The following is a 27096-nucleotide window of genomic DNA, read 5'->3' as shown; positions in this document are numbered from 1 at the left end:
CATGGAAGGCCAACTTTATTGCAGAGGTGTTGTCAATCATGAGTGGAGTTGATTGTACTTGTTTTATCTGCAAATCTTCAAGAATTTTCCTGAGCCACACAATTTCTTTTGTTGCTTCAGTTGCTGCCACGTATTCTGCCTCTGTTGTGGAATCTATTGGAACTGATCGTTTGTGTGATCTCCAGGAGACAGCTCCTGATCCAAGACTCATAGCATATCCTGAAGTAGATACCCCAGTTTCTTTGTCTCCATCGAAGTCTAAATCAGAGTATCCGATCAAGCTGAAGTCATCCACCTGTGTGTACTTGATTCCAAAGTCTTGAGTTCCCTTCAAGTACTTTAAAACTCTTTTTGTAGCAGACCAATGTCCCTCACAAGGCTTTTGCATAAACCTGGAGAGGATTCCAACAAAAAACGAAATGTCTAGTCTGGTTGTAGTTAGGTAGATGACACTTCCTACAAGCTGTCTATACTTTGTTGCATCCTCAAATTATTTTCCTTCAATAGATGTGAGCTTTAAGTTTTGTTCCATTGGAGTAGTGAGAGGATTGCACTCTGTCATGCCAAATTTGTTCAATAGATCTCCAATGTATTTCTTTTGAGAAAGAAATATGGACTTTGGATGTTGGGTTACTTCAATGCCAAGATAGTAATGAACATAACCCAAATCAGTCATTTTAAAACTTTTCCCCAATTCCTTCTTTATGGATGCAATGTAGCTTTCATTGTTCCCTATCATTAAAAGATCATCTACATATACCACAAGATATACAATTGTTTTGCCAACTTTCTTGACAAATAAAGTTGCATCATCAAGATCAAAATGATTGAAATTGAGTTTCAGAAGATGCTCAGTTATTTTTTCATACCAGGCTCGCGGTGCTTGTTTGAGGCCATACAAGGACTACACAAGTTTGCATACTTTATGTTCAAGTCCTTTCATAGCAAATCCTTCAGGTTGGGACATAAAAACATTCTCTTTTAGATCTCCATTCAAGAAAATAGTTTTTACATCCATTTGATGGACTTTCCAACCATTCTGAGCTGCTAGTGCAAAGAGTGTCCGGATGGTAGCCCATTTTGCTATGGGGGCAAATTTCTACTCATAATCGACCCCTTCTTTCTGTGCAAAACCTTTTGCCACAAGCCTAGCTTTGTGCTTGTCAAGTGAGCCATCAGCTTTATACTTGTTTTTGTAGACCCACTTGCAGCCAATTGGTTTGATTCCTAATGGAGGATCAACCAGCTTCCAAGTGTCGTTCTTTATGAGGGCATCATACTCCTTTTGCATTGCTTCTTTCCATTCATCATGAGAAGCAGCTTCTTTGAAGGAATTTGGTTCAAAATCTGTAGACAAGCTCAATTCACAATCATAAGAAACATCCATATCAACAGGTGAATTAGAGTCATCTACATCACCTCCATTCTGTCGGTTTGAATTTCTGGTTCCTATTTTTCCAATTTCATCAGGATGAACACTTTCAAGTGTCTTCGTCAACCACTTTGGGGGACATTTCTGAGATGGTACAAGCTACTCTGTTGATTGAGTTTCGACTGAATCAAGATTGAGTCTCCCAATTCTATCAATTACATCACTTAAATCACCATCCGTTGTTGGAGTTTCATGCGGGGGAGAGTGTTCTTCAAAAGAAGATTCCACATGTTGATCTAGTATAGAAATCCCCTCTTAAAGATGTGGAATCTGATTATCAAATTCTTGAAATGATTTTGTTTTTGTGAATCTATCCAAGCGATCAAGTTGCCGCTCAACAACATTGTCAGTTTTGGATGATTCAAGAAAAATTACATCTCTAGATACAAAAAACTTTTTATTTACTTCATCATAGAGGTGGTATGCTTTGGAGGTGTTTGAATACCCCAGGAAGATACACTTACAACTTCTAGCACCAAGTTTGTTTCTATGTACCTTTGGTATCAAAGCATAACAGGCGGAAGCAAAGACCCTGAGATGTCTTACCGAAGGAACATGTCCATACCACAATTCATAAGGAGTCTTGTTTCTTATAGCATTAGATGGACATCTATTCTTTATATATGCACCACATAGAACAGCATCAACCCAAAACATTATCTTTACATTTTTGAAGAAAAGCATGGATCGTACCATATTCAAGATTGTTCTATTCATTCTTTCAGCTACACCATTCTGTTGGGGATTATAAGGCACACTTGTTTGATGTTTGATCCCATGTTGGCGAAGATAGTTTTCAAATTCATTTGATGTGTATTCTTTTCCATTATCAGTGCGAATAGACCCAATATGAGATTGTGCATCATTTTCAATCCATTTATGAAAATTCTTGAATGTTTGAAAAGCATCAGATTTGTTCTTTAATAAATAAACCCAATAAATTCTGGTGTAGTCATCAATAAATGTCATGATATAGTTATTTCCATTTGCAGAAGGAACAGGTATTGGACCACATAAATCTGAATGTATGAGTTCAAGCTTCCTATGTGCTCTTGAATGTGAATCATGAAAAGATTGTTTGCTATGCTTTCCTAGAATGCAAGCATCACATTGCTTAAGTTTTCTAGGAATTGTAGGCAAACCAACAACACCATTTTTCTTCAATAAGTGGAGACTTTCATAGTTCAAATGTCCAAATCTAGCATGCCATAATAAACTTGATGGAAGTGTACCTTCTTCATGATGAGAATTGTATGAGAATTTTTGTGCATGAGCAGATGTTCCTTACAGTTTGAGAAGCCTTTCTTCTTCTATTCCCCTTATGACAAGTGAGTGGTTAGATGCTTTTCTTACCTCAGGTTTTCCATCAAACATATGAATGGAGTGACCTTGCTGGCGAATGTGGACCAAGGACAACAAGTTTCTCTTGAGCTGTGGGAGATATAGAACATGATCCAGAAGAAAGTCTGGAAGACCAAGCAGTTTAAGCCTGATTGTTCCAAGCCCTGATGGCTTGATTTTTGATTGATCTGCAAAGTATACTACTCCATCAACATTGTCAGTGAAATCTTCAAAAAAATCTTTTCTATGAGTCATGTGGCAGGTTGCTCTTGAATCAAGCAATCAATCATTTTTCCATGAAGCAAGTGAAGCATTAAACAAATCTTCATTTACTCTAATGTTACATTGTGCCTCAACATAGTGAGCGGATTCAAGTGCTTTACCTTTGTCTGTATCATCAATTTTACCTTTCTGTTGGTTTCTTTTCTCCTCAATTTTGTCCCATGGTAGCTTGCATGTAGAGGCATCATGTGATCCATTTCTTTTGCAGTGAATGCAGTGCAGATTTTCCTTTTCTCCTTGAGAATGTCTGCCCCCCCTGCCTCTTAAATATCTTCCTCTTCCTCTTCGTCCACCTCTTCGTCTTGTAGAATCTTGAGCAGGATGGTTTTCTTTATGAGCAAGGCACACAGTCTCTTCAGAAGATTCAGGGGCTATCTTCTTTCCAAAAGCTTTCTCTCTTTCATCAAACTTTTTCACAAGAGATTCAAAGGTTATATCTTTGAGGTTTCCATTTGCTTGCAAAGAGTGAAGATAATTGGAGTAAGTAGGATAAAATGCCTTGAGAAAAGCAATAAGAGGGATATCCAGCTCAACCTTATTGGAATTGATATCATGCATTATAGACTTTACTTCAGATGCAAGAGCAAGAGGATCATTATTTTGCAGTTCAAGAGTGAAGAATTTAATCATGAGTTGAACAACTTCCAGTGCAGAATGTGAGTCATAGAGTTCTTTCAACTTTTGTAAGGCTTCAGAGGCAGTTGAATATGACGAAATATGGAGACTCACCTCTTCATTTACAGATGCTGTGATTAATGCATAGCCTTTGCTGTTCCTGTTTTCCCAAATGATGAGCTCTTTGTCTGAGGTAGGTTGTACTGAGTCATTGTCTCCTTCTCCGACGCACACTCCTTTCCACAACTCATTGAAGATGAGAGTGTGTTTTATCATCCGGGATCATTCAAGATAGTTCTCCTTGCCAGTGAGAACTATTCCTACCATGGATATGATTGAATGCATTCTGTAAAAAACTTTTGCTGATAGAAAAAAATACTTCTGCCAATATACAGTAAAAATGTACTCAAAATGGCATTCTCAGAAGATTTCAAATCCACAATGTGACCCATATAAATCCATCATTATATAAATCCACCTCACATAAACCTCATATAAGTTTCATATATATCCACCATATAAATCTCATAAAACTTCACCATATAAATCTTATATAAATTTCCTATAAACTTCATATATAAATACCATGGTCATGACCATGTAGGTCAACACATTCTTTGAACTGTAATTTACAACGGTTAACCTCGGCAAATACTCCTGTGTAAAAGTTCTTTAACTCGGAAAAAAAAATGGCACCAGAAATCAAATCGGACCCAATTGTAGGGACAAAAGCACAGGCTCTTGGCCGAAAGTGAAAAAAATGTGCACAGAAATTTCACCCAATTTGCAGAGGCATACACACATACGTCAATTAGTTCGATGTAATATTTACAATTTGGAGAAAAATACAGAAGCGTAAGTGTGGAACGGATCTTTAAAGCCTGAAAAATTATCAGCTTTCATTCGATTGCATTCTTCAAAACACCAAAATCCCCAATGTCTTCTCTTTTCTGTACATCACAAGGACATGAAATCAGTAAAATTACACTTTCATCGGTCTCTGGATTCTCCACGCATCAGCAGCATACCTTGTCATCTCCACGCATGAAAAGGTCAGCACATCTCCACGCATCTCAGGTATTATCACCACAATAGCCACGCATATCAGATTCATTAACAAAACATGAGCAGGCATATCATGTTGTCTCAAATATTCACACGCAGTGTTAATATCTCTCACGCGCAGTGTTAATATCTCTCAGGCGTATTAACAACAACAGTGTTTTCATTGAAAAAGAAACTATATGCGTATAACAACGTTCAAATATATGAAACTTCCATCGTTCAAACATATGAAACTGATACCAGGTCAGATACCATGTCCAGCGTTCAAACAGCGTTCAATTATTACCATGACCAGCATTCAAACAACGTTCAATTATTACAACAGCATTCAATGACCAGCGTTCAAACAACGTTCAATTATTACCATGCGCATCGCCTTAATACCATGTCCAGGCAGAGAGCGCAGGTACAAGGACAATGCAAACGTTCCCATGTCAGATGAATGTCAGACAGAGAGTGCAGGTACAGAGAGTGTAGGGATGGCAGACAGAAGCAGGGAATCAGTTACTGAATTATATAGGGAGCAATGGAGCAGACCAGGAGTTACAAGGACATAAAGGCTAAAAAAAGAGTTGGCTCCGATACCATGTCAAGCGAGGCAGTAACTCCACAAAACAAAAACTGATTCGTATATTATTCCATAGGTAGGTCTTTGTTATATACAATAGGGAGTGACTGCTCAGTTCATCTCCCGATGACTGTTCACATTCCTAATTTAATTATTTACATAAAATTCACCCAATCACAAGGATTAGGTGTCAACATAATCATTTTCATGTGCATAATCAAAAAAATTATTTTGATTGTGTATTAGTTTGTTAAGATTTTCTAATTTTCATGGGCATAATTAAAATTTTCGGATTTTATTTTTATTTTTATTTTTTTTAAATTACTAAAGTGATTTTATAATTTATGAAAAAAAATTAATTTTCTGATTAGGCTATACCATCTTGATGAGATATAATACTTTTTCCCGAATGCACTTTTAGTTGTAGTAGTTTAATAGTTTTTTTTTCACTTGGGAAACAATGAAATTTTTCCATGATTTTTGTTTTTCCTTGGGAAACAATGAAAAATTTGGCATGATTTTGATAAAATCCGATGGAAAATTTGGAAATCCAATTATAGATGTCAAGCTTCAAGTGTTTGGGTGCCCCAAGGGTTTTTGATAGTTTTGACTCCATTTTCACTATGAAAAACACCATTCAAGCACTCCCATTGTTGGATTTTTTGAAAAAAAAAAAGGACCGGATTTCAACATTGTTTGGTCCTCACAGAGAAATTGATGCCTCATAGATAATGTATTTTTACTTTCTAATTTGTGAAACACATGAAAAAAAAATTAAAATGAAAAAAAGATAATTTTGTAAATGATGATTTTATCAGTGAGTACTCTAACACTAAGCTTGACACTACTAGTGCTCTGCCCAAGTCCTTTATCCAAGATAGGGCTAGGGCGTCTTTAGTAAAGGCCATTAGCATGGATGGTTTAGCCAAACCTTAAAACAATAAGATGAGATGGTATCAGACATTAGGGAAAAATGATTTTGTTTTATAAATTGCTTTTGTTTTATAAATTTACAACCCGATATTAAATGAGAAGACACGTAAGCAACAATTTTTCTTAATTTTAGTAATACATGATATGTAAAACATTAATGTTTGTTTAATAAATTTTCTTGGGAAAATTAAGTTAAAGTAATTAACTAAATCATTTTTAAATTTAAAAAAGGCTAATGGAAATGGTTATTCGGTAAATGAGTGATCTGAAATTGACACTGTATAGTTTATCACCATCTCTATCTGGTATCATTATAGTGGGTGCCACCATTACAATCGGTGGCTTAACTCATGGCAATTTGGTAATCTACGTGCATTCAAGCAAGGTAATATTTAACAATATAAGTACTCAATTAGATTTTTGGGCTTTGATTAGCCCATGGCCTCCCTCGACTCTCCTCTATTGAAATGCTTTAGCCCATGGCCTCCCTCGACTCTCCTCTGTTGAAATGATTTATAGGGATAGCACAGTGACATCAAGCTAAGAATCAACCGAAGAAGCTGTTGTTTCAACTGCTTCTTTTATCACTCGTTCTAGCTCTTGATCTCTCAATAGTATCAAGCAGGATTAGTATGGGTTTTGTATATTTTTTATCACTTCCACCCACATATCCGCAAAATCAAGCCAACCTAAAAAAACAACAAGGCAAGAGCCCTTCCAAAGGAAAGGATGTAGAGGAGGAAGGGTCATCATAAGGAAGTTGCGAGCCTATGGAATGATATGGATAAATATTTACAACAATTGAGAGCGCGACTGGGTCGAGAATGACCCCCATGAGACCACCGTGGATGATAAAACAACCAACAGTGGACACAACTAGGAAACTAGTAAATCACTAGTTAGTTATAGTTGTTGCTTCAACAGATTGATCTTTCTCTAATCAAGGTGATAGTGGATCTGTCCTTGCGTTCCTTTATGTGAAGTTAGCAATAATAATAATTATATTTAAATTTATAGAATGATTAGATTAGATTATCCGGTAATATCAATCTATTCCAACCTCTAATGTTTAAATTAACCACACACAACTACACAGTATCCAACCTTGCAAATTGAACTATGCCACTGAGGGCAGAAATGTTACAACATATTACAATGTTTTTCTCATAGCAATAAAATTTTGGTCCCTTCATATAAAATTAAAAAATTTTGGTGCTTCATTTGCAGTCCTTTATATGGGTTGACGGTGCCCTCCAAAAACAGTTTCCGTAGGCACATTTCTTCCTTTGATGCCTTCTTGTTTGATCCAATGGGTGCTTTTAAAAAACATAATAATGACCCCCCAAAAAAAACGTTGCAGAGGCTAGGGCTGCAGAGAGCGTAAAAAGATCAAGATAAGTCGTATCGCTAGCTCAAGGTCAACCCACTAGTTACCCATTGCTATCGGCGGATCATCAAGTCAAAGGCTCTGATAAATTCCTCTTTGATCATTTAAAAAAATCAATGAATGACGATGATTTAGTGCATCCTTTTTAGAAAAGGGGGCCTTTACATAAATAGGCCTCTTCAAATGAAATTTTTAATAGAAACGACAAGTTTGGTCATAGTGGCCATGATGATGTTGGTGGTGGTAAGCATTTCTATGGTACTAGATTCGTTCATATTGTTTCACTGAATTCATTTATATTGCTTCAGGCATGGGAAATGGCGACGAAAACTACATTAGTGTGGTCAGTGAACTTGTAGGGATGGAAGAGACGGTCAACCGCAAGGAAACGATGGGAAATTTCATTCATTTTCTCATGAAACCAATAGTGAGAAGAAGGCCTTTGTCCTTGGTGTTGACAAAAGAGGTATTGGAGAAAAAAGTACAGAGTACAAAGCTCAGAGTAATGCACTGTAGAAATAAAAATCGAATATCAAGAATGAGTGCATAAGCAAATATATTTTGATAATCTATTTACTTTGAAAGAAAAATGTGTTTTACAATGTGAATGGGGACTTCAGCTCTTTGCATCATAGTGAAAACAACATTTTTTTATATAGATATATCGACACTCTGTTTTTACAGGTAGTAGAAACTGGTTTTTAGGCACCCACAAATTTTGGCTCCAAACACTCGAACTTTCAGGCTACAAACTGAAACCATATATCATGACTTTATGTAAAAAAATATACATGCATTCATTTTTTATCTAAGGTGAAAAGTCAACACATTAAAACTATACATTAAAACAAATACATGGCAAATATATTCACTGTACAACAAAACGGTTATAGCTACACCAACTCTGGACAGATATTATCGCGGATTTGATTGATAAATGCAATGCAGCGATATGGGAGCTTGTACACTGTTCATAATTTCATTTACTTCACATTCCTTCCGCGAGAAATCAAAATCTACAATTCGATTTGTGTACTTCTAGGTGTGGTGCCCTATCAATGCATTTAGTTTGGTAGTTTTGATTATTTCCAATGCTATTCTTTAATCACAATTATTAATGTTGACAGTTCCCAAAGAGTGTCATACATGGAAAAAAAAACTTTCCCTTTCCCAATGGTTTAGTGAAGGTTTTTGCAAACTGTTATTGTGACTTGCAATGCTGCAAAACAATTTCAACATTGTTGATTAACTCTCTAATGAATTGATACTTCGTGTCAATATTCTTGCTTCTTTTGTGGAAAACTCAATTCTTGAACAACGAAATTGTTGAATTGTTGTCACAATAAATTTTGTTTTGCGTCCTTGTTCATGCCCTAAATCCTTCAAACTTCTTCTCATTCAAATTGCTTGACATGTTGCCCCTCTTGTTGTGACATATTAAGCTTCAGCTGTGCCCAGTGAAACTATTGGTTGTTTCTTGGAAGCACATGAAATGAGTCTCAAACATTAATGGAAAACATAACCTAGTGTTCTCTTTCTATCATTGACACTTCCTTCCCAATCACTGTTAGTATGTCCAACCAACCTAAAATCATTTGTTGTAGCATAAAAAATGTCATATCCTTTGGTTCCATTAACATACCTTAATATTCTCTTAGATGTTTGTCAATGTGTCTCCTTTCGTGTGTTCATGAACTTCGAAACCAAAATCACTACATACACTAAATCGGGCCTAGTTGTAGCCAATTACATCAAACTGCAAACCATACCTTTGTATATTGTTGGAATTACATTGTTGCTATAATCTTCCATAATTTCAAACCCATCATTGTTGGAGTTGGCACATGCTTGTTGTTCTACATTTTGTACCTCTTCAAGATGTTTGTTACATTATTTGTTTGAGAAATAAAAATGCAATCTTCCATTTGCTTGACTTCTATGCCTAGAAAATACTTTAACAATCCCAAATCTATCATTTCAAACTCACTTTTCATGACTTCTTTGAAATCAACAATGAGGATATCATCACTCCGTGTGAAAATTAAATCATCTACATATAAAACCATAATTAAAAGCTTTCCATCACTTTCTTTGATGTAGAGTGTCAGCTCACCATCACATTTTCTAAAGCCATCATCCAAAAAATATGTGTCTATAATGTTATAGCATGTGTGAGGTGCTTGCTTCAGTTCATAAAGAGCTTTGTTTAGTCTGTACACCTTGTCTTATTTCCCTTCAATATCATAATGAGGTGGTTGCTCCACATACACTTACTATTTCAACACTCGATTAAAAAACATTGATTTCATGTCCATTTGATATACCTTCCATTTATGTTGCGTTGTTATTGCCAAAATTGTTCTCATTGCCTCCATTCTTACAACTAGTACATATGTTTCAACATAATCTATTTCGCATCATTGTTGGTATCCCTTTGCTACTAACCTTTCTTTATGCCTTTCAATCCTTCCTTCAAAATTACTTTTGGTCTTATAGACCCACCTCACACCTAAGTCTTCTTTTTCTTGTGGAAGTCTCACTAAATCCCCTTTTTCATTCTTTTCTATTGCCTCTATTTCTTTATCCATTGTTGCTACCCATATTTCTTCCTTAATTGCATCTTCAAAATTAATTGGATAATATACATGAGAAGACAAAGCAAAAAGAGAATACAGACCAATGGTACTTTCTTCTTTATTTTTCTCTTAAATATCGCTCAAACCTCTCAATTGTTGTCTTCTCATACTTGCCAAAGATGTATTTGATGTGTCACTTGATGTTTAACTTGGAGAATGTGCAATTTTTTATCTTTGTTGCGCACTTGGATGGGTATATTCTTGAATGTGTAATACTATCCTATTTCTTGTTGATGATGTCACTTGATGACTACTTTGTTGAGCTTGAATAGGAGGAGTCACCATTAAAGAAGTATCTATTGCTGCTAATTCCTCTTTGTCTTCTTGTGGTGAAGTAGTTTCCACATTAATTATCTTATATACAAAGTTCCATCCCATGCTTTCTCTTCTATGAATTGCACATCTATGTTGATTATGATCATTTTGTTTTTTGGATTGTAGAGCTTATATGTCTTGGATTCATCACTACAGCAAAGAAATATGCAATTCTCCCCTGTGTTGTCCAACTTATTTCTTAGCTCATATGGGACATGTTCATATACCACACATCCAAATACTCTCATGTGGGTGACACTATGTTTTCTTCTACTCCATGCTTCTTTTGGAATCAAAATCTTCACAATTTTGGTTGGACATCTATTTATGATGTATATTGTGCAAGCTAAAGCTTTAGCCCAATAATTGTTTGGAAAATTATTTTCCTTTAACATACTCCTTGCCACTACCATGCTTCTTTTATTTTTCCTTTATACCACACCATTTTGTTGAGGTTTGTACATTGTTGTGAATTGTTTATGAATTCCATGTTCCCTACAAAAATGTTGGAAGTCATTTGAGATGTATTCAATAACTATAATAGTCTCAAAACTTTGATGTAGTGTCCACTTTATTTTTCAACAAGAGCCTTGAATTGGAAAAAGTGCTCAAACACATCACCTTTCTGCCTTAGAAATTAGACGGATGTCTTTCTTGTGCAATCATCTATGAATGTCAAGAAATAGTAACTTCCACCAATTGATGGTGTTTGCATTGGTCCACACACATATGAATGACGATTTCCAATGATGCCTTCACCCTTATTGACTTTCCTATTGGAAATGATTCTCTATGTTGTTTTCCCAAGATGGATCCTTCACAAAAGTTGTCTCGCTTTTTTATTAGTGACAATTTATTTACCATGGATTTCCTGTGTAGCAAACTTAAACGATTAGAGAAAAATTCAACGTAAATCTGCTCATGAAATTTTCATTTAATTTGGCTTTCATAATATGTAAACCAATAAAAATCTTTTAAATTTAGAAAGAGGTAGACACTTGTTGGATGCATAATTATATTTTTGGCTTATCTCATATGTTTACTCAAATTTCAAGTGTAGACACTTGTTGGATGCGGAATTAAATTCCACATTCAACAAGTACCCATTATGGATAATTTTTAGAAGAATCACATTCATAAAAAAATAGAGATACTTTTGAGAAGACCACTAAATATCCTTTTCTAAAAAATCTTTCCTTAAAGCATCCAAAGGTCCAAGGATAAGGAAAGGACCCAATGATCTGATTTCTAGGGTGCATCTTACCTTTATCTAGGGGACCACTCAAAAGAATGCTCAGATCTAGAGGACGCACAAGGTTCCTTCCACCTTCATGCCCCTAAATACCTTTCAGATCTCCTTAATATCAGTTAATGACCAGGTGGACCCTAGAACTATGAAAGGATTTTATGTTATCCCATGTTCTTGTGGGACACCACTACATTGGGGAAATTGGCCACTACATAAATCAAACTATTCTTGAGCATGTAGTCAACATAAAACATGGTTGGACTCACTCATCAGTGTTGGTTGAACACCTGGAGAAGAAGAAACACCATATTTATATTAAAGAGGGTCAATTTATTGCTAGGATTGATCATTTCCATCATTGAAAGTTTAGCGAGACCATAGAGATTGAGAGAAGGCTTAATACTATGAATAGAGATGATGGCTAGAAAATCGATAATTGTTGGATCCTTGTCCTTTATTCTGAATGTTCTTCCCTTTATAATTGGTTTTTTTCCTCTTTTTCTCCATTTTTAACTTAATTATTAATTTTTGTTTCCTTAATATTATAAATTATATATATATATATATATATATATTATTTCTTTTTTCTTATATTTCCTTTATATATATATATATCTATATATATATATATATATATATATATATATATATATATATATATATATATATATATATATATATATATATATATATAGATATAATCTAGTACTTGGTTTTTAGTTTTGTATTTACTTTTATCATTTTCTTTATCTATATAAATTTATATGCCTTTTATTCTATACTTTAAACTCCTTTATTCCTTAATAGTTTTTTTCTACTTAGAATTGTACTTTATTAATTTTACTTTTCAGTCTTCTTCTATAATAACATTCTTTATTATATATTTTTCATATATGTATGTATATATATATGAGATTATTTTTTTATTATTTATTATAAGATATTATTTTTGACCATTATTTTATTAAAACATATTTATATTTATATTCTATGTCAAATGATGTGTCTAAGGTGATATAATAACATACGACCTTCGTGGCTCATTTTCCTATGGCTCTGTGGGGTTTTTTCTCTAGGTTAATAGCCCCTGCTATATTCTAATACCTCTACGACAATACATGTTATATCTCTCTTCAGTGGAAAAACATATCTCTCTGCGGTGGAGAAGCATTTCAACCTTAATTTCTGTGGTGACCTCCATCTCTCTTCGATGATGAAGTATTCTTTCAAACATTTGTAGTGATCTCTACATGTTAACTCTCTCCAACGATGATAAATATATTATATATAATGATCTTCATGGTGGGAACATCTCTGTGCAAACTCTACGGCTAGTAATATAACTTTGCGGCATACAATCTCTTACGAGGTGCATACATTGCTCTTACCTTTCTCTTACTAAGCTTTATTTAGTATAACTAATTTCTTATCCTCATATCTCTAACTGTCCCTTTAGCAAAGGGAGGCCAAGAAAAATTACCCTATAAATTCTCAATGAGTACATTGAATCTTTATAAAAGCAGAGAGAAAAGAGTCTCTACAAGCATATTGAATCTTTATAAAAATGAAGAGAGGAAAGAGAAAGAAAATTTAAGCTAGAATTATCGAAAGTGCTTGAAAAAAACCACAAATCATTAGAAAATAAAATAATAGCACTTGATATTGAACTTCAAGAAATGAAGGGTAGGATGCAAAAAATCAAACCAGAAAAAAAATCAATGGTTGAAGAGAATGACATGTTGAGAGATGAGATTAAAAATATAAAAGAAAAACTAAGTAATAAGTCAGCTCGAGATAACAGACACTAAATTAAATATCAAACCCTTAAAAGAAGAAATTAACAAACTAATTGAAGTAGACCATGGGCTCCACGAAAGAGCCTTGAATCTTATAATTGTTGGTATAGAAGAGAAAGACAACGAGGACACATTATACATAGTTGAAGAACAATTTAAAACCAAATCACAAATTTAAATAACCTATCTCACATAAGCAACAAGTGTGGGAAATATAATCAAACATAATCAAAGGGTAATGCAAGTTAAGGTAAGTTGTAATGACCATAAATTAGATATTCTTAGGAAATCTCCAAGCTTAAAACGTTCACGAGTCTTCATAAATGAAGACCTTATGCCCGAAGACCAACCTGAACTAAGGAAAGAGCAACAAAAGGTCAAGGAGGCAAGAAAGAAAGGGAATGGGAAATAATTAGAAATAGGAAATCTATTATTATAGATAGATCCAAAAATAAGAGTGACACATAGGAATTAAGGTCACCCTAGATTCTCGAACTTTTGTGATTTTCCATGTTGTAAAGGTCATATGCTAAGTTGGATCCTGTGTGATATTGATCTTATTTTCATAGTTGGAACTTGCGAACATGAGGAATCTAGGGTCCCGCACATCGATGAGTTCATTCTTTGGTCAACTTAGAACAATAAATCTTCCCACAGAGGTGTTGGTGGTATAATTTGTTACATAAGTAGTAAGGTTTCTTCTCACTTTCAACTTCATAAAATCGATCCCATCAATCAGTACATTTGGTTTGAAATTTTTTATTCTAACACCTATAGGATTCTCCTCACGTTCATTATTTCCCTCCTGTCAAGTCCAGCTCCTATAAGAAAAAAAATTGATAAGAATTGCCCCTTCAATACCTTAGAACAAGACATCCATAGCCTAGGGAATGAAGGTAGTATCCTTTTACTTGGGGACTTCAATGGTAGAACCACTACTAACCAGGCTATTATCCTAAGAAATAACCCTAGCCTCAACCCCCTATGGCTAGATGAGGATGGTGACTTAGATAATAGATTCAAAAGAAATTCAGATGAAATTACGAGAACCTATTTCATACCAAGCTTATCAAGATTTGTAGTTCCAAATACCTTATAATTTGTAATGGAACTAACAAGTGGCCTACCTCTAGCCAAATAAATTTTACTGATGGGTTGGGCAATAGTGTTGTGGATTATGCGATATATGACACCCATGTTTTCAGCCATATTACAAACTTTGAACTGCTAAAAGATCATGAACGTAATTCCAACCATATATCTTTGTCCTTAACTCCAAATATTGTCATGCATACCAACCACATGAAAAAGATCTGTGAGAGTCAAGTGCACACCCTTTTTGATAGAAGTAACATAGATCTATTCTTATTGTATTTAGAGAGGGATTTAGGTTCCCTAACATATAATAATAACATTTATCAAATCTACTACAATTTTACTACAACCCTTTCCATCACCATTGACAAATTCTATACCAAGGTGTCACATAAAAATAATAATAGAACTTCAAACGCTTGATATGATAAGTACTATAAAATTTCCAAGAAAGCGATTAAGGATGTTTCTACCAAAACTGTTAAGATCAGAAATATAAGAATATACAAATCTCTTATCAAAAGGAAGAAAATGTCCTATATTAATAAGAGACAAGAGAATCTTCTTAACCTTTCTAAAGTTGAGCACAAAACGTTTGGGAAATGTACTTGCTCATGAATTTAAAGGAAATCATTTGATCCCCTTAGAGAACTCATACATGTATCTTACAAAGCTTTATGACTCCACATTCACAATGGATTTTGCTTTAAATACTCCTATAAAGGAGGATATCTTTTCTTTGGAAGAGGTCGAGTTTAGGATTAAGAAAGTCCCTAATGGGAAAGCTAGGGACACTGATGGGTACCAAGATGAAATCTTCAAAATGGGAATTTCTATCGTCATACCTTGTATCCACAATCTTCTCAGTTTGGCAGTAAAGAGTTAATTTTGTAATCTTTGGAAGCAAATCCCTATTGTGTTTGTCATTAAAAGTGGGGATAAAAATGTTCCCTCCAACTATATGAAAATTATGATTAGCCATATTTTAGCCAAACTGTATGGTCTCATATTTGAGAAGAAGATTAGCGTTTGGCGTGAAATATGTCATAAAAGAGATAAAAGGAAATTTGGTTTTATGAGACAACACTTGACTATTGATCATCTTGTCATGATTAGGATCATTGTTGAGTAGTTTCGAAATAGTAAAACTAATCTATTTTTTGTTTTTTTGACTTTATAAAACCTTTTGATATTGTTCCTTGGGTTAAGCTATGGAAAAGACTTGAAGAGATAATGGTTCCTCTTGAGTTAAGAATCGATGTAATTTGACTCTATAAGAATGGTGTTTCCAAGAATAAAACCAATGAACGGTGGTCTATACAAATTAAATCCAATATTGGGGTTAAGCAGGGGTGTCCCCTTTCACCTACCCCTTTTGTTATTTACATTGATAAACAAGAAGAGTGTTTGGAAATTGTAGGTTGCTCCAAGATGGGTATGATGATTAATACCGACAAGACTGAAGTCATCATAGTTAATTCCAGAAAGATCAACCTTCATAATATCATCTATGATAACAATTACTTGGAGCAGGTTTCTTCCTACAAGTATTTAGGTATTGATATTCATCATCAACTCAACTAGAATTATAACATTGAAAAAATGATTATTGGAGGTTGGAAATCTTATTATGAGCTTGAAAATAATTGTAATTCGGTCAATCTGTGGATTTTGAGTAAAAAAGGGTTCTCTTTACGATTCTTGTCACCTTTGTTATTTTATATGGATGTGAGGTTTTAGGTTACATTATATCTAGAGAGTAGTGGAATAAAATCAAGATGATTCAAATGAAATTTATAGCCTACAACCTCAAGATTAAAGAAAATATTACCTATCCTATCCTCCTAATCACAACTATCCTTTCCTTGATTGAAAACATGAAAATGTTTAGGTACATTATGTACTAGAAGAAGTTGACCAACATGGAATCCAAGAGGTTTCCAAAATTTTCTTCCAACGCTAGCCAAAACCTCCACATCTATCTCAAGCATGGTAGGCCTAATGATACCAAGTCTTGGCTTAACCATTGGGGGATAAAGGAGGGGACCATCTTGGAGAATAAGGATAATATTAAAAATACTATTACCTTCAAATTTAAGGATAAATTGTGAGATGATAAGGAGGTACAGGGGAAAAGGAGGCTAAAGTATTACAAGGATGAGATCAGCTAAACCCTTCCTAGCAAAAATTATCTCTCTATCTTGAGCAATATTATAAAGATAATTAAAATTTCAAAGATTAGAACTAATTCTCATGAGCTTCATAGTAAAACCGAGTGTTGGATTGTCCAAAAAACACCCTAGGATGGAAGTACCTGCCACCATTGTGATACTAAGAGAGTTTAAGATGAAATTTTTCTTCTGTTGGATTTCATGGCTCTTACTTACATTTGTTCTCATTTCCAAAAAAATTTCCACACATCCAACCTCCCTGACTTGTTAATTCAATAGAATTATAGTGGCCTTGGAGCGTTTCTTTCCCTTCTTTTTGATCATAGAAATAAAATATTAAAGAGTCGCAATTAATCCCTTATTAAGGTTCGATAGACCACATTGGTCTTTGTAGACATTAATCATCATCATAACCATCATATTCTTTTAATTATAGATTTTTTATTTATATATTTTATTATTATTTATTTTCATATTTTACTATTCGTTTATTATTCCTTTTGTTTTTACCTTTTACAATTATTATATTTAGTTAAAACATATTTATATTTATTTATTTAAATAGTGTAGTTTATTAAGATTTATTTGTTTTTTATTTTTTATGTTAGAATTTATTATTATTTACTGTAGGTTTTTTTTCTTCTTATCTCTTATTATTCATTTTCTATATGTTTTGTAGAAACTCCATACTATTTTAAATTTTCTAAATTATTAGTGAATATATATTAGTTTTATTTTTTATTTCGTGGTTAATTATATATATAGAGTGGAGATTTACATAGTTATTCATATTGTTTGAATCTTTTAGATATGAATTGTGTAGGAGTTTTTTTCTATTCGAGGTTTTCGCATCTTGAGGGACTAGAAAGTTGATAGATTATAAGGGACAATGCTTACTAGACCTATAAATAATGAGAACTTGTAGAGGTGATAGATAATAAGAGATAATGCTCACTAGACCTATAAATAACAAGAGCTTGGAGAATAGAAAACGATCACAAAGTTGTGAATAATAAAATAAAATAATTAATAATCAAATAATGAAAGAAAAAAACATCAAGCACCTTAGTTGTTTCAACCAGGCTTTAATCTTAGCTCGTATCCATTTTCATAATACTCTCGTTATCATAGAAGTCTTAGAAATAAAGAAGAATCTTACCTCGTATCCATTTTCACTCTCATAGAAGCCTTAGAAATAGAAAAGAGTCTTACCTCTTATCCATTTTCACTCTCATTATCATAGAAGCATTAGAAATATAAAATAACCCCAATAATTTCAATTGAGAAGATGGATATAAACTTAATCACCCTTGGAATCATATTATCCATCTCCTTTTCCCCTAATCCCCTAGTCCCCTTTTCTCGATCTCTTCTTCCCCTTAAAATTCCTCTTTCTTTTTTTTCTTCGTTCTATTCTTAGCCTCTTCTTCCTTTCTTTTTCCTATATTTACATTTTATCATATCATTACTTTCCTTCCTTCTATATATTTTTATTAATTAATATATTCAATATCTACATAATACTAAATATATAATCATCTTTACCCTTTATTCACATATTTTTATTTATTTATAATGATATATAAACCATTTCTAACTTATATATAGAATTTATTAAAACCTGTTATATTAAAATATTATAAAATTAAATTAAAAATAAATAAATAATTTGATTAGGTGAAAACCTTTCCTTAAAAAAAATTTATTTATACATATATTTTAAATATTTTCAAATATAAATATTTTATATTATTATATTATTAACTATATATAATATATATTTCTTTTCCATTCATATATATTTCTTCTCCATTCATATATTTTAAATCTTTTAAAAATATATATTTTCGAGCTATAGGTCAACCCGTCTCTTTCATATTTCTCATCTGCCAATATTATAACTTTTCTTCCCACCATGACAATAAAATGAATATAACGTGAAAAAATCATTTTACAATGGATAATATTTTGCTTAAAAGAAAAAATTCTGTAATATTCTTCTTAAATGCAAAAATGCTGATGTTTATATCTATAATGCATAACCAAATATCAGAAAGTGACTATATATATATATATATATATATATATTTAATGTAATGTTAATTTTCACAAGGAGCGAAACATAAAATAAAAATAAAAAATGGACAATGAAAAAAACATGATAAAAATGTAGCCGAGATGAATTTTTAATAGAAAAGAATGCCATGTAGTAGTGAAGATTTAATAATAAATTGAACAAGGATTAATGAAGGAATGAAGAATAAAACCTGTAATAAGAATGAACTAATGAGGAGAGGACTATGCTTTATCTGCAATGATAACCATTCATGTCGAGGTGATAGGAAGGAGGCAAGAAAGACGGAACAAGAGGAGATTTCTTCAAATCATGTGGACTTTTCTGTAGTTGGGTCTATTTGTTTATATGATGGTGAGCAGCAACATGGTATTATTTAGAGAGACTTGCAGGATTATAAGCATTTGAAAGTGCATGAGGAAATTCTAACTGATGGTATTGATGAGGTAGACGCCTATACAATAGAGTCCATATATATCCAGGAGTACGTCCATGAATAGTATGAGCTATCAGGTGTAGATAACAGTCCACCGGTACATCCATGTTTGAAAACCAGAGAGAGTGAACATCATATTTTCCCCACAGGTGGAGAAGGCCAAGAAGAAGACTTTCAAGGAGATTTAACTGAGGAGCCAGTAATGTAAACCAACATGATCAGGGGATCATGACAAACATAACGTGCAAGATGAACAATTCCCAGAGAGCCAATCAAAGGCTCATGTTGAAGTGGTGATCGTAGGGCATCCGATGTAGACATGTACAAAGACATTTAGAAGGGCACCAGAATCACCAGTAGAGGACTTTCATGTAAAGATAACACATTTGAAGGCATAACTTATGATGTTAAGGCAGAGTGTGAGGAAAACTCGAGACAATATCTTACAGGAGAACAGAAAAATTGAGGAGCTCATAAAGGTATGTGCTGAGTCAGTAACCAAAATGTCGAGTATAGAGGAACATCTCAATTCCCTCACTAAGTAGCGGGAGGAATACAATTGGGAGCTCCATAATAGCCCTCTAGAGGAGTACATAGATAAGGCTTGTAGCACTACCAACCCACATTTATACATTGGGGATAGCAAAGTAGAGTTCTACAAATGGATCATGTTGGGTGGTCGGGTAGAGAAGAATGAGTTGAGCATCAGGCAACATCAGCATGGTAGACTTATTCCATGTGTAGGCATTCATGCATTATGTCTTTCCCACGAAATAAATTGACAAGAGATTATGAGTTGGAACTCTATTTATCAGATACTATTAGCCAAGAGAATATTGCAGTTTGGGCCCTTAAGTACGGGCAATGATAGAGGGATGAGATGGTATCGTAACCCACAGGTCTCGGGACTTAAATGGAATTTGGATCTGGGAGAATCCATTGGGGGTATGATTGACTGGAGGATTGTTTGGGATCCATGTATTGAAGGATCCACTCAAGATCACTTAGCATGGAAGCATGGAATAGCACACTGGGTTGTATGGGATCCTGGTATCAATGTACAATTGCTTTTGTTGTGGATAGAAGTGGATTACTTGAGGGAAAGAAATCTTTGTGCGGGAGGATTTGTAATATTCCCTTTTTTGGATATGGTCCAAATGGACAGAATCTGCCCATGGTATTTACTGTGAATTTTCCCATAGTATCTTCCCATGGTATTTTCCTTCATTTTTCCAGGGAAAATAATAAAATAAAGTTTCTAGAGGGTCCATCAAGACTATCAAAGGGGATAGGAGCTAGGAATTAAGATGATTTGAAGTTTTTCTATCTTATTCTGTTTTGTTCAGAACTTGGCATGGCCAGTTCTAAGTTGATCCCAAGACAAAAACCTCGTAGTGGCAGTTGTATGGTGGATCCATTCAGGATTCACACGTGTCCTTTAGTGTCTTGTTTTTCTTGTGTTGAGCAGTAATGCATGCCATATGTAGGAGTTCCAATCTTATTCTATGGGCATGTGTTATTTTCTTCAGTTAATAATATCAATAAAGGGCTACATTTCTAGATCCCATCTATGTTCTTTTTCTTGTTGAAGGTTTAATTTATTTTACTTTAGTCATAACACTAAAGTGTGCAAGATTTGTTATAATTTTTAATGTTTGGGATGTTACAGTGGTATCAGAGCAGTGTGTCCTTCCAGCCCGAGGGTTTCTTACATGAAAATTTGGTGGGATTTACTCACCCTAGCCGACATTTCCATCTTAGGTGGTATTCTCTATCAACCTAGTTGGTTTTTCAGTTGATAAAAAAATAAAGTTTTCTACATTGTTTGAAGGTTATTATTTTGTTGTAGAAGAAAGGGGCTGTAGAAGTGAGTATTATTGTAAATAATCCATCAATGGTAAATTAATCATGACATTCCTTACACATTTGTTGCATAAGAGAATTAGATCCATAGCTTTTCATATGCTAGGTTTCATCGTAGAGGTCGAGGGGAAGTGTGCTAATCTCGTGCATCAGAGCAGTGATTGTGAGGGTTCGGAGCTATAAGGCCGAGCGGAAAGATCTCGAGGTTATATCCCTCTACATGGGGGCTTGTGACATAACCAAGATCGAACCTATACTGAACCAGATCAACCTTCATCATGTTGACAACCAGGGATTCATACACAACAAGGGAGCTCACCCTTCTCCTGTGACTAAGATGCTAAAGCCGTGAACACCAATAAATAGAGTTTATGTTGCTTTTGTTGGGAATAATTCTGAGAGGGGCGAGTGAATCAATATTTATCAAATAAATAGCCTTTTCATTTCATACTCAGATTTATATATGCAACTTCAATGAGGGGAACTCGCTTGTGCACGTAACTGTCTTTAAGGAAACCATCGTATATCCAGTTAGCTTATGATTCAGTTAATTCATCATATGTTGATCTCTAATGAGTACTTTATTAGCCATTTAAATAATAACCATGTACAATAAAAAATAATAAATTGTCACACATAAGCAACACACATGAACACCAAGATTTAAGGTGGAAACCCAAAGCGGGAGAAAAACCACCTACTCTTATCGTCTTTGTCTTCTTTTAACATAAGAAAAAATTGTTTACAATCTTGTACTGGCGTAAAATCATACCAGTATGAAGGCACCCACCTACAGAAGGCTGCAACCTTCTCTAGTTCTCTAGTTTCTACTAGAAGGGAGCTACAACTCCCTAGCTCTTGTACTAGCCAATATGTTTACTAGTATGTAGCCGCCAGCCTGTAGAGGGCTCCAACCTTCACTCGTTCTCCAGTTGCTACTCGAAGGGAGTTCCAACCCCTTGGCCCTTGTTCTGGCTGATACGTTTACCAGTACGTAGGCACCGACCTATAGAAGGCTATGACCTTCTCTCTTCCTCTAGGGACCACATTTCATAAATTTTCAGACTGGATACTACCGGTACACAACAACATAATATGAATGCCATGTTTCATCCAATTTTCATACTTTACCCATTAGCAACATTGAAGCTCAAAATAAATCACCATTGCAATACAGCCAATCACTGAAAACCCATCAAAACTGACGCAAATCACAATCAATCGATCTGAATATTCAGAGCACTATCACTAGAACACAGTCACCAAAACACAGAGTAGAACCCAGAACTTTGCATCAACAACCAGAACCAATTGCAAATTCAAACATCATATCTCATAATGTATACACTACTTTTAAGTACCGAAGCGATGTGTATACCTGCCTTCACCAAGGCGAACCAGCGTATAGAACTTCAAATACTAACTTAAAACTTCACAGCTATTCCAGACTTTAGTCATACCCAGATCATAACATTTACAGAATAAAACATGCGTTAGCATTAAGATCTAGATTATCCATGATCAGACCACATAATGATAATACATTTTAGGTCTTATCCATCATCAAATCTCATCCATCATCAATCGCTTAGATTCATCCTTAGTTTAGATCAGGGAAAGCAACAGAAAATCATAACATGCATATTTTCTCTTCATAAGATATTCATTACTTGCACACTTAGCCTTTTGATCTTCTCCTTCTTATATACTTAGATCCTTTCTCAATACCTCGGACCAAAACCTCAGACCAATACCTCAGACCAAAACCTTAGACAAAAACCTCAAACCAATACCTCGGACCAAAACCTTGATTTTCCATCCCATACGTGCTTTTCCTTTTGTGAAAGTGTGTGCATACATATATGCTACTTTTGTTCTGTTAACCCCCCGTGTGTTCTTTGCTTGGACAAAAGTGAACTAGCGTATACTTCTTAAACCATTTGATCTATAATCCTTTGTTGTTAGCCTGTTGCATTGTGAACTTCTATCATTCAACATATATGTGAGTTTCCATCAAGGACAACACCTGTATCATAATGCCAACAATCTCCCCCATTGGACTTGATGGCACCCATATTGGTGCTTATTACGTCAAGTTGTAGAACCTGATAGATATATTAAAAAACACCAAGATACTCTCCCCCTTTGACATCAAGGGAAAATGGCGGATGAAGATATTCTCCCCCTTTGACATCAACGGCAAAGGGAGGACCAAGTTATTCTCCCCCTTTGAGATACACTATGATGTCCATGCTCCTCCTGAGTACATGCAGAGTCTGCAAAGATATGTTTCAAAAAAAGAACATCACTTTATAACTCAACTAACTGAGTATGACCTCCCTAAGACCAATGACTCATACATACATCAATCACCCAACCAGGTGGGGATACACCAAATTTGACTCATCCACCCAAACAAGTGGGGATATACCAAATGTTTATACATGACTGAAATAGCAATTATTACATCATCCTTCCCATGCATAGTGGGGTTATAAATTAGGTCTTTACGTGACCTTTACATCAATTTATATACATGACATTTATAACAAGCACCAATGATCTAGAAAACACCATGATAGTCATCAACAACTATCATGCATCATATATGATATGTACCATAAGCATATGTTAGCAACGTCAAGATCAACAACCTGTATGTGTCCATTATTAAAAGAGTCATCTGAATCAAAGAAACTATGTGAATCAAGCAATATAAGTATCATCATGTATAATTCCAACAATGCATTATTAGAAGTATATGCTCCCCCTAAACCTATGTCATTCATTCACTGTAAGATTTGATCATAGAATTTATCAGTAAGAATCATCAAGGCATCATCATCAACCAATTATTCATCAAATTATTAACAACTTATGACGAGCAAAATCACTTCTACATATCATCAGCAGACTGTAATCATCATCAATCATAATAGAAAATATTATTGATAATTGATTGAACCATATCAGACCCCTTTTCCTGAGTCTGTCCCACTACTTCTTCCTCAAAACACCATATACGTGATTGTGCAGCTTTTAACTCGCATATATATGTGACTTGTATTCATGATAACTACATATGAGAACTAGAATACTTGAGTTTCACACTTTCAGCTCCCCCTGAGTCTGTCATGTATGTATACTAAGCTATGCCACATCCTTCTGACTATACTTCCTTCCTCTTCTATACCTTGGAGTGTGATGATGTTTTCTCCTTTTGATATGTTGGTTGAAAATTGCTCCTGCACTCTTTTGGTATATGCCTGAACTTGTTACAAGCATAACATCGTATATGTTTCATACTCTCTCTAGCAATCAATGGATTTGTGACCAAACATATTGAAATAGAAACAATATCTCTTAAAGTACCTGGAAGCTGATGATATTTCTGTGTGACGGTTATTAGCTTGAACCATTCTACTTCTGGATCTTGTTGCAACATGTCCAAAATTATAACATATAAAACATTCAACATTATTCATCAGAGGAAAGAATTTATTATCACTTGCATGGTTAGGAGTAAATGATTTTATTTGAAGACTTTCTTTCCTTGGTTGTTGATGGGGTTGACCTCTTATCTCCTTGTTTAGCATTTCAGATTTTGCATCAGAGTTCCTTGCTTCAGTTTGTGAGCTAGATTCACCTTTAACAGTTGCATGAAAACTAATACCATATTTGATGGTAGGAGGCCTTTGACTACTAAGAATGTCATCCTAAATATTAGTACTATATTGAAATCGTAAAAGTATCCTTTTCTTCTAATTTAACTTTTAGGATATTTACCTCAACTTGATATTTCTCTTCCTTTTTAAGAAATTAATTTTTTATGATTTCTTCAACCTTTCTTCCTTCTTCCACTTGTTGCCTTAATTTTATAATCTCATTTTCTTGTTCTTCATATGCTCGAGGTAGTTCTTCATTATGCTTATTTGAATTTTCAAGGTCTTCTTTTAGAGAGGCGATTTGAGCTTCAAGACTTTCATAGTAACTGGATCTATCTTTAGGTCTCTTGATTGTTGAACTCTTTTCATTTACTTCATTTCTTAATGATGTCACTTCATCCTACAACTTTTTACATTGATATTCCTTCTCCTTGTACTACTTCCTTACTTTGTTTCCTTCCTCCAACTGAGCTTTTAATCTGGTAACTTCTTCTTTGAAGGCACACTCCCTTTTGTTAAATAGATCTTGTTGATCTCTAATTTTATCTATGAGTCTTTGGACTTCTGCCTCTATATTTATTTCACTATTACTTTCAATGTCTTCAAAATTGCATGAATAGAGAAAAGAATCACCAAAAGACCAAAAATTTGTACTTAATACTTCTTTTGCTTGTTCATCTTCAATATGAGGTGATTCTGAATATGAATACGTGTTTCCACCTGATGGCCAATTGTCTCTCATGTTGTCAATGTTCCTTTGAGATGTCTTCTTCTTCTGAGGCGCTTTCTTCTTTAGCTTCTTTCCCATTGTTTCTACGGATCTCCTTGAAGCGATCAAGCTTGTGTCAAAGGACTTTCTCTAATACCAATTGTTGGGAATAATACTAAGAGGCTTGGGTGAATCAGTGTTTATCAAATCAATAACCTTTTCATTTCGTACTCAGATTTATATACACTACTTCAATGAAGGGAACTCTCGTGTGCACGCAACTATCTTTAAGGCAACCAATGTATATCCAGTGAACTTATGATTTAGTTAATTCATCATATGTTGATCTTTAATCAGTACTTTATTAACCATTTATACAGTAAAGACATGCTTTGTCCTCTCAAAATGTCATGACATGTTGGGAAATATCATTTGATAGTATTTCAGCCCAATTAAAAATTTTAGTCTCAGCATCCCTTTGAGAAATAGGGATCCAATATTCACGGAAATGATTAACATTTCTCCAACCAAATAAATGACATAACATGGTAGAAAGATAATAAAATTGAGAGCTAAGGGAAGAAATGGAATAAACATGAGCATGTTATTTCTTATGTTTCTCAAGGACACTTCTCCAATCTTTTATTAAAGAGGGAAGGGTTCTATCAAGGTTTATTCATTCTTTTATATGAAACTAATAATGAAGGCCTCATTGAAAGTTAAACTAGGTTTGGGTAGTTTGTACATACCTTGAATATCAATTGGCATGAATGGCCCAAGAATTGTACCCTTTGGATTTATAATGTGGTGCTTTGAAATACTGGAAAAGTCAACATTCCAATGAATTAAGTCAATATAATGCATGAGCCTGGGCCTAGTGGCGACTTTATGTAACCAGACCTCACTGTGTCGACTAATTTGTACTTCAATTCATTTTTCCTCTCAGGTTCATCGCTAGGTACCATTGTACCAGTTTATTCATGGACAGGTGACTAGAAGAGTGAAAGGGCAATAACGATCCCTAGATAGATACTTCCCCGGGATAAACTCATGATGAATGAAAGATATGTTTATTCCAGGATTGGTTATGTGCGAGATAGGTTTCACCTCAAGATGGGTTTAATTAATAAGAACAAATTCATCCTGGAGGAAAAGCATAGGGCACAATTGTACATAAATTCCAGGGAGGCTTGCAGCTAAGGTTTTGGGATTCATTTTATCTCTGATTCATGCAACAGTTAGTTTTAGAAACAAATTCCCCAATGGCAAATAAATAGTTTACTTAAATAGTTTTTTTCTTCTAGGACCTTCTTTATGAGGTAATTTGTACAATGTCTTCCCTTCGTAGTCCTAAAGGGAGTAGTGAAATAATATAAACGAGATTTAGTTGTGTAGATAACCTTAGTTATGTTCTCAACTGTGGTGTTTTTTAGATTTTATTTATTTGTAAATAAAAATGTAAAT

Source organism: Pinus tabuliformis, chromosome 9 (genome assembly GCF_031772625.1).
Source record: "Pinus tabuliformis cultivar Carrire ecotype Pingquan chromosome 9, CPIR1, whole genome shotgun sequence".
NCBI lineage: Eukaryota > Viridiplantae > Streptophyta > Pinopsida > Pinales > Pinaceae > Pinus > Pinus tabuliformis.
This window is presented reverse-complemented; position numbering follows the sequence as displayed.